Source organism: Coregonus lavaretus, assembly GCF_964263955.1.
Source record: "Coregonus lavaretus genome assembly, contig: HAP1_SCAFFOLD_878, whole genome shotgun sequence".
Lineage (NCBI taxonomy): Eukaryota > Metazoa > Chordata > Actinopteri > Salmoniformes > Salmonidae > Coregonus > Coregonus lavaretus.
The window spans coordinates 193,055-208,689 of NW_028165731.1; positions in this window are offsets into that span (position 1 = coordinate 193,055).

A 15,635-nucleotide genomic window follows, 5' to 3' on the forward strand; every position below is an offset into this window, starting at 1 on the left:
ATGTTTTGTTGTGGGTTCTAGGTTATTGTATTTCTTTGTTTGAGTGACTCCCAATCAGAGGTAACGAGTGTCAGCTGTTGGCTCGTTGTCTCTGATTGGGAGCCATATTTAACTATCTGTCTTTCACGTTGTGTTTGTGGTTTCTTGTTCATTTCGGTTTGTGTGAAACCGTAGACGTCACGTTTTCGTTTTTGATCGTGTGATCATTTATAGTAATAAAATATGTTCACCTTCAACGCTGCGCATTGGTCCTCTATGTGTGACGATCGTGACAAAGACTGTGCCCTGCCCTTGCTACCCAGAGATGGACACAATTGGACGGAGGATCAACCACTCCAGAAAGAGAAGAAACATAAAGGGTCAGCTTCAGCAATTTGAAGAGGATGGCAAAGTGTGGAACGTCATCCTTTTCATTGCCAAACGAGACATTCCGGTGCAGGAAGAACTGTTATTTGACTATGGGGTGCAACAAAAAAAAAATTGGTGGAGAAGGAGAAGATTTGGAATGGCTTGACAGCTACGTCAGTCAGCTTGAAATCACCAATAACTGATGGGACTCAAAACTATCCTTAAACCCCCTTTTAAAATGTAAATCTGAAATTTTAGTAATATATTTAGCCATGTATGTTCGACTTAAAATGTCCGTTTTGGGTATCCTGTACTTTAAATTAAACAACACATTAAAAAAATAGTTTTTATTTCCACCCTTCTTATCTATTGAACACACTTTTGCCATAATTTGTAATAAACTGTTTTCACTGTTAAGGGTTAATTCCACGTGGTCGGGAGGACCTTAGGAATGTTCCTGTGGTTTAATTGTGTTTCTAACCTCAACGGTTCTGCTGCTCTCACCCAGAAGCACCTCAAATGTAGGTCAGGCTTTATTTTGGGCCTTGTCCTAAGACCTTTTTGGATGTCAATTTCTTGCCCAAAACAGCTGCTCTTCACATGTGTTGCTCTTTAAATGCCCCCGAACCATAATCTGGAAATATATTAAATTCAGACTGCTGCACATACCCCTTCCTACCTAAACCTAACGAGGTTTGGTTCAGGAGCTAGTTTGGGAGACGCGACTCCCATTCATTCCCTATGAAAACTGAATGTTGAAAGGCTGGGAAGATTTTCTCCACAAAATATCCTTTGGTGACTCTAGATAATCTCGAGCCGGTGTAGGCCTAGAGGCCTGGATGTCTGTTGTTGCAGGGAGTAAGTTGTACTCTCAAGCCCAGGTAGAGTTGTGTTGACCGGGCAGGGAGTGTAGGCCTAGAGGCCTGGAGGCCTGTAGTTCCATGGAGTAAGCTCAGGCCCAGGGTGAGGGGTGTTGACCGGGAAGGGTTCAGTTGTACTCTCACGCCCAGGTAGAGTTGTGTTGACCGGGCAGGGAGTGTAGGCCTAGAGGCCTGGAGGCCTGTAGTTCCATGGAGTAAGCTCAGGCCCAGGGTGAGGGGTGTTGACCGGGAAGGGTTCAGTTGTACTCTCACGCCCAGGTAGAGTTGTGTTGACCGGGCAGGGAGTGTAGGCCTAGAGGCCTGGAGGCCTGTAGTTCCATGGAGTAAGCTCAGGCCCAGGGTGAGGGGTGTTCGTCTGGTCCTCCCGGACACGTAGGTACCAGAACCGTCACTGTGCAAGGTTTGGATTGGGAGCTAGGGTGCGAGACGCGACTCCCATTCATTCCCTATGAAAACTGAATGTTTAATGGCTGGGAAGATGTTCTCCACAGAAGATCCTCCTAGCATGTGTGTAATTACAGTGGAACTGTTCAACTCAAGTAGCTATAGAACCTCAAAACGATCTGGTTTTGCTTTACATTCAAATGAGCTGTAAATTACATTTGGCCTGGGGTCGTTTAAAATTGACAGAAAGCTCTAATATTTTCCCAAATGGTCTCAAATTATAGGTCTGATCACTCTGGACCAGAGCGTGAGTGTAATTTCAGTGGAACTGTCCAACTCAAGGACCTATGCAACCTCAAAACTACCTGGTTGTGCTGTACATTCAAATCTGCTGTATACTACATATGGCCTTGGGTCGTTTAAATTGACAGAAAGCTCTACTGGGCTGATGGAGAACCGGTCCTGACCGGCGAGAAAGAGAGAGAGGGCGAAAGGGAGAGAGATAGTTTACCCCTACAGTACTCAACTTCACTTTGTGCTTTTTGGCTGTTTGTTAAGATAATGTGCCTTTACTGTATTTTTCTCTTTGTCGCTTTAGTAACTCTCTCTCTCTCTCTCTCTCTCTCTCTCTCTCTCTCTCTCTCTCTCTCTCTCTCTCTCTCTCTCTTTCTCTCTCAATTGTGCTCTCTATTACTCACACACCCAAGCACACTCACACACAGTTGTTTCCCAGAACTATAGAACTATCTTTCAAATTGTCTGCAGTTGAATTACTGAAAAAATGTATCACATTGATTTCTGGTGCCTTGCAGATTTCACCAGCAAATCACTGCAGATGTTCTTTTTAATGCACTGTTAAGGACATCAGTGCAACCAACCAAGAGACCTCGTTTTTAGTGGATTAATCTTGGTTAACTCAGAACCAAAGTCTTGCGTAATTGTTCTGGTTTCATCCGTGTTAAGAGAAGGGATCAAGAGATGCTAGAACAAAGAGTGAAAACGGAACGAGGAGCTCCACCCTCTGTCTTTGCAAGTTACGGGGCGAATTTCCCCTCCCCTTCAGAAATTTGATTGATGCTAACATCTGCGAAATCGTAGTTTGTCCAAATAACCAGTGACGAAAAACCCAAACACCGGAACTACTACTGCTCACTCTCCCGAGTGGCGCAGTGGTCTAAGGCGCTGCATCGCAGTGCTAGCTGTGCCACTAGAGATCCTGGTTCGAATCCAGGCTCTGTCGTAGCCGGCCACGACCGGGAGACCCATGGGGCGGTGCACAATTTGCCCAGCGTCGTCCAGGGTAGGGGAGGGAATGGCCGGCAGGGATGTAGCTCAGTTGGTAGAGCATGGCGTTTGCAATGCCAGGGTTGTGGGTTCGATTCCCACGGGGGGCCAGTATAAAAACTTAAATGTAAGTCGCTCTGGATAAGAGCGTCTGCTAAATGACTAAAATGTAAATGTAAAAAATGCTTGTTATCCCACACATCCCATTCCTTCCTGACAGATTATACGGTACCAGTTATGTTTACGTAGATCTGTCCACGAGTGATTATCAGTCGACAGACCATACCCCCAGTGATTGAGCATTGAGGAGCTTTTAGTGCTTTCCAATTTATTTACCTTCGTTTCCAGTTTATTTACTATCTATAACATATTCATGCACTATACATAAAGCGTACAGTATATCAGTTGTATATGTGATGTCTCACACTTACCCTCTCCCTTTAAACTTCTGACATTATTCCAGTCACCTTCCTCTCATTGAAATTCAGTTCACAGTTTGCAGGTCTTGTGTTTTGTATATTTTCCTCCCCAAAGACATGTTTAGGGAAATGTGCACTATTTATCATTGCTGATTAGTTTTTGACACAAACCAGCACAGCCAGTAAATTGGATCCTGACTTGATTTGTTGATTCAGTAAGGTATACCTAATAAGTTTAGTGTGTTTGCAAGAGTGTGCTAGTATGTGTGCTAGTATGTGTGCAGAAATTCTGCAGTTGCACATACACAGACTCTATCTATCCAAATGCACACACACACACACACACACACACACACACACACACACACACACACACACACACACACACACACACACACACACACACACACACACACACACACACACACACACACACATTCATCACTCTTTGGCGATAAGTCAGTTGTTGACTGCAGAAAATGAAGGCTTCACAGGTAAGACTCCTTTCTCGTACAACATGTAGCATACACACAGTACAGTAACAGCAACTTACCGGGATAGTTTAGCGAAATTACATATTTAGATATTGGTTTCCTTACCTTGAAATCAGTCTATGGACAGGGAGAAACTGCTTTAGATAAACTGGCTACTAAATAAATAATATGGATATATCTGATGTAGGGGAACTATCCCTTTAAGTTTTGATGTGGTGGTGTGTCAGTTGTAATTGAAATTCAGCAGTCCTACTTGAACAGTATCCAGGTTATGGTTGGTTGGCTGTTTTCAGGGCAGTACAGTATCAGTAGTGGGTGTAATTGAAGAGGGCTTTGGGAGGTAATATGTGTGTAGCATTTAGTGATAGAGAGCCCAGGTGTTTAGAATAAGGAATTACAGTTTTTCTCAATTGTTTACACACAAATACTGGTACTTGAGACACAATGACCACAACATGTAACTCATGCACCAACCCCCTGAACCAATTCTGCTAAACTACAAGCACAATTCCTGCTTTACACTCAAACGCAGTTCTACAATACACTTTTTTTTAAACACTACACACAAATCTTTGCATTTGGCACAATTTTCATGCAGAAAATCTCTTGTTTTCACAATGAACACACTGCCATTCAAATATGCACACTGACTCATCACATGGGCAAACACCCGTCACACAGTTTTACAATTAGCAATAAGAGCTTTAGCATAAAAGGGCAACAGGTGAGCTCTTCTGTTTTGGAGCAATGGATGCCAACATTGGAAACAGAGGCAGAGCCAGAGGAGTGAGAGTAAGAGGAGGAGGACAAGGACGAGGACGAGGACGAGGAAGGCCAAGGACCGTAATCTCTGATGAGATCCGAGCCACTTTGGTTGATCATGTGGTCAACCATGGTCTAACAATGAGGGAGGCTGGGAAAAGAGTACAGCCAAATTTGAGCATGTACACTGTAGCATCCATCATCCGGACATTCCCGAAATGAGAATAGGTAAGAAATCTACTCTCAATAGAAAATTGCAGTACTGCATATCAATACAGTACTCAATGAGTACAGTAGTACAGTATTGCCTGTGGACTGTTCTGTAGGACTGTAAAAATAAAGTATGTTTCAAGTATTTGGGAAATGTATTTCTACTTTGTATTTACAGCATTTTACTATTTGTTTGGCAGAACTGAAAGATTACCAACACAAGGTGGTCGGGAACGTGTTCTGTCTCCTGAACAGGAAACTGAAATCATGAACATGGTCCTAGAAAATAAAGCCATAACATTACGGCAAATACATAGAAAAATAATATAAAACAATTAGATATTTCAAAATATTGATAGGGTAAGCTTATCAACACTGGACCGTGTCTTGCGCAGAAATAATCTCAGGATGAAGCAGGTCTACAGGGTGCCATTTGAACGCAATTCAGAAAGAGTCAAAGAATTGCGATATAACTATGTGCATGTGAGTCCTATACAATCCCACAATTGATGCATACTCTCAACACTGTATAAATTATACATATTTCAGTATTGTAATCATAATGATTGTGCTTCAAAATAGTGACCACTCCATGTCTATTTCTGATATTGTCATGTGTGTTTCAGAGAGTCCTTGAGCTAGAGGTGGCTGCAGTGGAGCACCAGTTCATCTTCATTGATGAGGTTGGATTCAACCTCACAAAAAGAAGAAAGAGGGGAAGGAATATCATCGGCCAGCGTGCCATTGTTCAAGTCCCTGGCCAGCGCGGAGGGAACATCACAATGTGTGCAGCGATTACCCTCCACGGCGTCATCCATCACCATGCTACCCTTGGCCCCTACAACACCGCCCATCTGATCACATTCCTGGACACCCTACACAACACACTCATTCCACCAGATCAGGTAGATGGCCCAGAGCAGCTCAGGTACGTTGTCATTTGGGACAATGTAAGTTTCCACAGGGCTGCTCTGATTCGTAACTGGTTCACTGCCCACCCACGCTTTTTAGTTGTTTATCTCCCTCCATATTCTCCATTCCTCAATCCTATTGAGGAATTTTTTTCTGCCTGGAGAAGGAAAGTGTATGACCGAAATCCACAAACGCGTATACCTCTTCTCCAAGCTATGGAAGATGCATGTGGAGATATAGCAGCTGATGCTTTTCATGGCTGGAATCGCCATGCTAGGCGATATTTCCCCCGCTGCTTGGCCAGGGAAAACATTGCTTGTGATGTGGATGAGGTGCTGTGGCCAGACCGCAACAGAAGAGCAGCATATATATATTTTTTATTTTTTTATTTTTACTGTAACTGTATACATTAAATTCTTCTGTTTTGTATGTAGACCACTGTATGTGCAACTTTGTGTTGGTTGGGAATGGGATGTACACTGTGTACATTGTTTTTGTGGGAAAAATGAAATATATTTGTTACCGTGTATTTGTGTGTTAAACAATGTGTATAAAAACAATATTCTCAAATATTTTACAACACACATATGTATGTACTGTCTGTAGTAATGGCAACACTGAACCAAAAAAAGGCCTAAGTCATTATGATGAATGAAGAAGAAGTGTTTTCCATTCATCATAGTGTTTTACATTGAGCACATCAGTGTTCAACTGGTTCTTATAAATGTATATTCATATGATGGTTTGTGTGTGTCATTTGAAAACAAAATACCATTTTGATAAGAAATAACATTGTTTTGAATGTAAAGTTTCATTTTGCTGGAGAATTGAGGGGTTTTGCCCATTGTGTGTGTGTTTTTTGATTTGTTTGTAGAGTTCTGAGAATATGAGGCATGCTTTCAGAAAATGTGTGTAAACAATCGAGAAAAGCTGTAAACTGTAACAGGGATAAGCATTTTCATAAGTGTGTGTGCGTGCGCGTGTATACGTGTGTGCTTGTTACAACATCTCTGCATGCACATGTGGGCTTTCATCTTCCGTCATTCTGTTAGTGGGTCAATTTCTAATCATGTTACTGTAATCAACAATATCCATAAAGTGCCTCTCAAAATCCTTTAAAGGCATTCCAATGCCAAGAATAACTTTAATTTACCACGTAAACCTGAATGGCATTTCTTTATTGTTCCTTTACGAGGTAATGGATCCACAGTGTTGTTCCCTATAGGCTATGTACAGCATGGTGTTCTGTCCAATTAGGAACCACCTAAAGTAGTAGAAATGTTATTTAGAGTCCCTGCTAGAGTCTCTCGCTCACAGGGTTGCATCCCTCACCGCCACGATGACCGGGGTAACCGTGGTTTGATGCTAATTGTGTAGAGGAGAGTGACTCCAGCTGAGAGAGAGGGAGAGCTGGCCTTCTTCATCCATTCTTGGTCTCCTTATCACAGTGATAGGACAGCGACTACCAAGGACCGAGGTCGAATTGAGGGCTGGAAGTCAAACAGACTTTCAAATAGATTTTTAGTTGATTTTTGTTTGTTACTTTCTGTTAATTAAATCTGCACGTGAACATGCACACACACACGGCCACGGCCATGGCCACACACACACACACACACACACACACACAAACACAAACACAAACACACATACACACGGCTTGGTTTTTGCACTGACATGCACTGTCAACTGTGGGACCTTATATAGACAGGTGTGTGCCTTTCCAAATCATGTCCAATGAACTGAATTTACCACAGGTGGACTCCAATTAAGTTGTAGAAACATCTCAAGGAAGATCAATGGAAACAGATGCACCTGAGCTCAATTTCGAGTTTCATAGCAAACGGTCTGAATACTTATGTAAATAAGGTATTTCTGTTTTTAATTTTTTATAAAATTTCTAAAAACCTGTTTTCGCTTTGTCATTATGGGGTATTGTGTTTTTATTTATTTATTTATTCAATTTTAGAATAAGGCTGTAACGTAACAAAATGTGGAAAAAGTCAAGGGGCTCTGAATATGTTCCGAATGCACTGTATTTGTGTCAATGCATGCAGAAAATAAAACAGAGGACTGTGTTAGTGTAAGTAGATGATGAAAGAGAGAATAGATGAAAGAAGATTATGTTTTCAGGAACTTTTTGTGATCTCTTACAGGCTCATGTGACACACGAGAGAGTGGTGAAGAGAGAGGAGGGAGAGAAACTGGCCAAGGTGAGCTGTAATGAACAAAGAAAATACACAGAAACTCCCAATCACACACCCAGTATTGACCCTTTTGATGTCCAGGTTTCCATCTATTTTAGTCCGCACAGACACATGAATCCCCACTGAAACAGTCTGGGTGTGTCTTGATCTCTCTCATTAGGTATTCATAGGAGCACCTTCTGTTTTGGAGTCCCTGAAGTGTGCTCGCTAAATCAATTAGCAACATCAGTACGCTCTGATGAGTTCCCAGACTTAAAACACTGTACATGGTTTTAAGGGAGATGGACGTCCGATGCCCTTGTTATTGTCAGGCTGTGTAATAATAACACTGGTTTCCATGTGTTGGATGCCATTCCATTTGCTCTGTTCCAAACGTTATTATGAGCCGTTCTCCCCTCAGCAGCCTCCACTGGTGTGTGTGTGGGTGTGTCTGGTGTGTGTGTGGGTGTGTCTGGTGTGTGTGTGTGTCTGGTGTGTGTGTGGGTGTGTCTGGTGTGTGTGTGTGTGTGTGGGGGTGTGTGTGTGGGTGTGTCTGGTGTGTTTGTGGGTGTGTCTGGTGTGTGTGTGGGTGTGTCTGGTGTGTGTGTGTGGGTGTGTGGGTGTGTCTGGTGTGTGTGTGGGTGTGTCTGGTGTTTGTGTGGGTGTGTCTGGTGTGTGTGTGTATGTCTACCGGTATGTCTTCTGACTAGTGTTTCTGTGTCATTTTCCTCATGCATGTTGGTGCAAGTGCACGGTATGTATGAGTATGTCTATGTGTGATACATTTCAGTTTTAACAGTGGTGGGTGTGTATGTATGTTGTATGAGTAGATTCATTTAGCATTGTCTTCTGCCCCCTACTGTATGACAAAAGGATGACACAAGTTCATTGCATAGATAGACACAGTCTGTCAGCCTAACATTTTTGTGAAACTTATTCAGTAAAGACCATCAAACAAAGTAGACATCAAACATCAACTTATCAAATTACACCCACTATATTAAGGTTACCGGTCGAGTATTTCAAGTTAGAGTACCTCTGTGTCATCATCCACCTTCTCGGATGATTTCTCTTCCCGTTGATATTTTGTGTCTTCATCAGGGCCGAGGACACAATGTCACTTATGCCTGGAGCCAGCCCTGGTCCTCATCCAAGTCATCCCCCACTCAACTGCAGCTCCCTCCTGACCCACCTCTTCTTGCATCTGTGAATGTTTCTAAACTCCATTTGTAGCTTTCACTGTCTCCTCATTGTAATTCCTCGTTTGGATTCATCATTCATGATCCACTGGAGTCATTTTGTGCAATATTACTAAGAATGTAGGTGGTGTATACATTTAAATGAAATGTATAATCTGGGGCTTTATAGTTTGCATTACGTGTAAATGGTTGTCTTGTTTTTGCCGATTTGAAAATGGCGTTAAGTGATATAGAAAATCTAGAGATAGTAATGTAGCAGAAATAGAAACTGTGGGCTGCTTATGCAATTCAAATGTGTATTGAAGCACTATAATATCAATATGGACTGCCTTAACACTCTATGAAAGGGTTTGTTTGAATGTTGTTGTATGTGTTTCTGTTGTACAGGGTGTATAACATAATGTTATATTGATATTCTAGAGGCAAAACCTCTGTTGTTCAGTATACCTACTTTATTTCAGAAATGCTATGATTTATTAATATCTTTCTTGTCAGGACCGTGGTATTTTGAGGAGTTGCACTCCACAAATCTGACCTTTGTATCAATTTACAACACTTTTTAGTTCACTAGAAAAAATTTATATAAAATAGATTCATAATTCTGGATGTATAAATAGAAATGTATGTAATTGCCTAACGTAAATTATATCGAGTTTCATACTGGTTTTTGTTCATGTTTAACTGAAATACTATAATGGTTGATTGAAGAATATTGATGGAATATTAAATTATGATGTATGGATTTGACAGCAAATCATTAAATGTTTTGATTATAGACAAGAGTGTAAACCTACTGTACTTCTGTAGTCCACTCAGATACAATAAGTCATATATCTTTTATGTATCTTCAGTATTCACAATAAAGTTTAAAATGCACAGTAGTGAATGATATGTTCTTGATTTCCTCAGACTCTAGATCCGAGTCCAGTCAATGTATGAGTCCACAGCACCACCATATGGTCACGTCAGGTCAGTGCAAGTCAGTCTATGTTAGTTTTGTCTTTATTACATTTACACATTTTAGCAGACGCTCTTTTCCAGAGCGACTTACCGTTAGTGATTACATATTTTTTTTATACTGGCCCCCCGTGGGAATCGAACCCACAACCCTTGCGTTGCAAACGCCATGCTCTATCAACTGAGCTACATCCCTGCCGGCCATTCCCTCCCCTACCCTAGACGACGCTGGGCCAATTATGCGCCGCCCATGAGTCTCCCGGTCGCGGCCGGCTGCGACAGAGCCTGGATTCGAACCAGGATCTCTAGTGGCACAGTTAGCACTGCGATGCAGTGCCTTAGACCACTGCGCCACTCGGGAGTTCAAGCAAGAGCTAAAGATGCAAACTGAAATCATTGACAAGGGGCATACCATAAACTTGGAAAATGAAAAGAGAAAGTTGTATACTCACAGAGTAATAGTGTGTGCAACTTTCTTCAGACTTTTTCTTATCACTACAAAACATCGCAACACGCCGCCTGTGGCTGGTTGCTTTACTTTGAAAACAGTGTGGAATCCTTGTGGGGTTGTATTATTAGGCTACCTGGCTTACGACCCAATATAACAGTGTTGTACGTATGGGATGTAGCTATTGGTACTGTAAGGTAAAGTGTTACCCAACTATACAGTGCATTCGGAAGGTATTCAGACCCCTTGACTTTTTCCATATTTTGTTACGTAAGAGCCTTATTCTAAAATTGATTAAATTGTTTTCCCCCCTCATCAATCTAAACACAATACCCCATAATGACCAAGCAAAAACTGTTTTTTATAAATTTTAGCAGATGTATATTTAAAAAAAACGGAAATATGACATTTACATAAGTATTCAGACCCTTTACTCAGTACTTCGTTGAAACACCTTTGGCAGCGAATACAGCCTTGAGTCTTCTTGGGTATAATGCTACAAGCTTGGTACACCTGTATTTGGGGAGTTTCTCCCATTCTTCTCTGCAGATCCTCTCAAGCTCTGTTAGGTTGGATGGGGAGCGTCGCTGCACAGCTATTTTCAGGTCTCTCCAGAGATGTTAGATCGGGTTCAAGTCCGGGCTCTGGCTGGGCCATTCAAGGACATTCAGAGACTTGTCCCGAAGCCACTCCTGCATTGTCTTGGCTGTGTGCTTAGGGTCATTGTCCTGTTGGAAGTTGAACCTTCGTCCCAGTCTGAGGTCCTGAGCACTCTGGAGCATGTTTTCATCAAGGATCTCTCTGTACTTTGCTCCGTTCATCTTTCCCTCGATGCTGACTTGTCTCCCAGTCCCTGCCGCTGAAAACAATCCCCACAGCATGATGCTGCCACCACCATGTTTCACTGTAGGGATGTTGCCAGGTTTCCTCCAGACGTGACTGTTGGACATTCAGGCCAAAGAGTTCAATCTTGGTTTCATCAGACCAGAGAATCTTGTTTCTCATGGTCAGAGTCCTTTAGGTGCCTTTTGGCAAACTCCAAGCGGGCTGTCAAGTGCCTTTTAATGAGGAGTGGCTTCCGTCTGGCCACTCTACCAGAAAGGCCTGATTGGTGGAGTGCTGCAGATACGGTTGTCCTTCTGGAAGGTTCTCCCATCTCCACAGAGGAACTCTGGAGCTCTGTCAGAGTGACCATTGGGTACTTGGTCACCACCCTGACCAAGGCCCTTCTACCCTGATTGCTCAGTTTGGCCGGGCGGCCAGCTCTAGGAAGAGTCTTGGTGGTTCCAAACTTCTTCCATTTAAGAATTATGGAGGCCACTGTGTTCTTGGGGACCTTCAATGCTGCAGAAATGTTTTGGTACCCTTCCCCAGATCTGTGCCTGGACACAACCCTGTCTCGGAGCTCTACGGACAATTCCTTCAACATCATGGCTTGGTTTTTGCTCTGACATGCACTGTCAACTGTGGGACCTTATATAGACAGGTGTGTGCATTTCCAAATCATGTCCAATCAATTGAATTTACAACAGCTGGACTCCAATCAAGTTGTAGAAACATCTCAAGGATGATCAATGGAAACAGGATGCACCTGAGCTCATTTTCGAGTCTCATAGCAAAGGGTCTGAATACTTATGTAAATAAGGTATGTCTGTTTTTTATTTTTAATCAACTGCTTTGTCATTATGGGGTATTGTGTGTAGATTGATGAGGATTTAAAAAAAAAAAATACATTCTAGAATAAGACTAATGTAACAAAATGTGGAAAAAGGGAAGGGGTCTTTATACTTTCCGAATGCACTGTATATTCTGCTCTATGTATTTCTGTCAAATGAAATTCTGTTCACCTTTAAAAAAAACTAAACAGATTCACTGGAAAACCATAACTGCTGTTCATGCTTCTTTCTCTGTTATATATCAGCAGTCATATTTTCAGTCAGCAAAAATAAAGGTGCTTTATTAAGATAAGATTTAGGAGAAGTGAGAGTTGAGATTAATCTGAAATAAACTTACTGTTGCATCGCTTTGTGTTGTTACAGTCAAAGTCTAACCAGTTCTCCTTTGTGTGTGTGTGTGTGTGTGTGTGTGTGTGTGTGTGTGTGTGTGTGTGTGTGTGTGTGTGTGACCAACTCCTCTATCATTGGGTCTTTTGGATTTACCACAAAATTACCAACCTAACTGTATACATCTGATATTTGTAGTCCTCTAGAAGGATGAGGCTCTGCCAGTTGACCTGAGATGCTGCACTCAACCAGTTTGTGGAATTTGGAGAAGTCATTGGGATGCGTGTCTTCTCTCATATGTGAAGTGTCATATTGTCGACATCAAAGCTGCTTACTGTAACGTTACCACCATAACAATATCTGGTAAAAAAATTGAGGCAACCTTCCTCTATAAGTCATCACGCATTTCTCACTCATCCAACCAGAAACCCAGATGATCCAAAGAGCCAAAACTCCAAACAGAGTGACACTGAGGAGATTCTTCCAGGTGCTTTCAGCGGGCTTTTAGAACATCAGAAAATGTAACTTTTTTGCTCAAATGATTTTTACTAAGTATCCATTCACTCCAATACATTCAATTATTTACATCATCTTAAAACATATAACATATGTTCCTGTTGGTTCTCTACAATATCTCTAGATGTACAGTGGGGGAAAAAAGTATTTAGTCAGCCAACAATTGTGCAAGTTTTCCCAATTAAAAAGATGAGAGCGGCCTGTAATTTTCATCATAGGTACACGTCAACTATGTCAGACAAATTGAGAAAAAAAAATCCAGAAAATCACATTGTATGATTTTTAATGAATTTATTTGCAAATTATGGTGGAAAATAAGTATTTGGTCACCTACAAACAAGCAAGATTTCTGGCTCTCACAGACCTGTAACTTCTTCTTTAAGAGGCTCCTCTGTCCTCCACTCGTTACCTGTATTAATGGCACCTGTTTGAACTTGTTATCAGTATAAAAGACACCTGTCCACAACCTCAAACAGTCACACTCCAAACTCCACTATGGCCAAGACCAAAGAGCTGTCAAAGGACACCAGAAACAAAATTGTAGACCTGCACCAGGCTGGGAAGACTGAATCTGCAATAGGTAAGCAGCTTGGTTTGAAGAAATCAACTGTGGGAGCAATTATTAGGAAATGGAAGACATACAAGACCACTGATAATCTCCCTCGATCTGGGGCTCCACGCAAGATCTCACCCCGTGGGGTCAAAATGATCACAAGAACGGTGAGCAAAAATCCCAGAACCACACGGGGGGACCTAGTGAATGACCTGCAGAGAGCTGGGACCAAAGTAACAAAGCCTACCATCAGTAACACACTACGCTGCCAGGGACTCAAATCCTGCAGTGCCAGACGTGTCCCCCTGCTTAAGCCAGTACATGTCCAGACCCGTCTGAAGTTTGTTAGAGTGCATTTGGATGATCCAGAAGAGGATTGGGAGAATGTCATTTGGTCAGATGAAACCATAATAGAACCTTTTGGTAAAAACTCAACTCGTCTTGTTTGGAGGACAAAGAATGCTGAGTTGCATCCAAAGAACACCATACCTACTGTGAAGCATGGGGGTGGAAACATCATGCTTTGGGGCTGTTTTTCTGCAAAGGGACCAAGACGACTGATCCGTGTAAAGGAAAGAATGAATGGGGCCATGTATTGTGAGATTTTGAGTGAAAACCTCCTTCCATCAGCAAGGGCATTGAAGATGAAACGTGGCTGGGTCTTTCAGCATGACAATGATCCCAAACACACCGCCCGGGCAATGAAGAAGTGGCTTCGTAAGAAGCATTTCAAGGTCCTGGAGTGGCCAAGCCAGTCTCCAGATCTCAACCCCATAGAAAATCTTTGGAGGGAGTTGAAAGTCCGTGTTGCCCAGCGACAGCACCAAAACATCACTGCTCTAGAGGAGATCTGCATGGAGGAATGGGCCAAAATACCTGCAACAGTGTGTGAAAACCTTGTGAAGACTTACAGAAAACGCTTGACCTGTGTCATTGCCAACAAAGGGTATATAACAAAGTATTGAGAAATGTTTGTTATTGACCAAATACTTATTTTCCACCATAATTTGCAAATAAATTCATAAAAAATCATACAATGTGATTTTCTGGATTTCTTTTTCTCATTTTGTCTGTCATAGTTGACGTGTACCTATGATGAAAATTACAGGCCTCTCTCATCTTTTTAAGTGGGAGAACTTGCACAATTGTTGGCTGACTAAATACTTTTTTCCCCCACTGTAGTTGATGGGATTAAACAATTTACCACTCTTTTGATAATGCAGGGCCAAAATTACTTGACAGAGGTTTTATGTAGTGTAGTAATAACACATCTTCACTGACATTCCTGGGCTATCTCATGAATTGATGTGATGTGTTTAGGTAAGCGGACACCTGGGGCGATTGATTTGTGTGTTGCTCTTCGTGCCCGCTCCCATTCCCTATAATTCTGTATCTTTTTGTGACTAATTTGTAAACAGGTAGACCCTGATTGGCCGATGAGTGGCAACAATGATTAGAAGCACCTGCTGCTCATCTGTTGTTCTTTACAAATGCTGTTTTGAATGAAAGACAATTATACCTACACACTGAAGAAGGCTGTAAAGCCGAAATGTCTATGTACACTATCCCTGATGCAGTAAAAAAAATAAGCATTATGCTACATATTTTTGAGTGCGAACCCATATGGTAGAAAATGACGAGATTAGGTTTTAATACTGTTTATGCATCGAATAAGGTTTGATAAATACTTTCTCACTTTGTGTCTATGTGAACTGAGTTGCCTCTGGAGCTTGGGCTGGCAATTGATTTATGATGGCTAGGTGGTAAAACCTAAAGCCTACATTCCATAGATTGAATTGGTGTTTGTGTACTATGAGGTACCAGGGAGGAGATGGCTCTGGTATGGATAGCTGATAAGAATAACCTTGTCTTAGGGGCCAAACCCTGGTTTCTATACAATTAGAATAGTCTTCACAGCAAATGTGAATCTGGCTGGGCAATACTCCTTTCTCACATACCAAACCTCACTTTTTGACCCATTCCAGCATATCTGTTTTTTGTCACGTACTCAGGAGGATGTTCTTGGTCTATTAAGGTTGTAAACCCTACTTTGCTCGTTGGGCTCTCAACGATCACCTA